This window comes from Etheostoma spectabile, chromosome 4 (assembly GCF_008692095.1).
Source record: "Etheostoma spectabile isolate EspeVRDwgs_2016 chromosome 4, UIUC_Espe_1.0, whole genome shotgun sequence".
NCBI classification, from domain to species: Eukaryota; Metazoa; Chordata; class Actinopteri; order Perciformes; family Percidae; genus Etheostoma; species Etheostoma spectabile.
Window position 1 is genome coordinate 10,935,565 of NC_045736.1, and position 287 is coordinate 10,935,851.

A 287-nucleotide genomic window follows, 5' to 3' on the forward strand; every position below is an offset into this window, starting at 1 on the left:
AAATAACTGTAAATTAAAAAAAAAAAAAAAAATCAGCAGTATTTATCAAATTAGGTCAGCACTTAAGAACACTATTGTAATATATCTGGTGCACTTTTATTATTTACATATTTTGTCATTGCAGTTTGTTTCCCCCCCCTTTTGGATCAGTCCAGAAATGAAAAAGATCTCCTTTGTAGTGGTGTGGTAAGGTTTATATGTTACCAATGATGTAACATAAATGAGAAATTACATTATTTTGTTCCTCTAACTATTGATAGACTTAGACTTAGACTTAGACTTCTCTT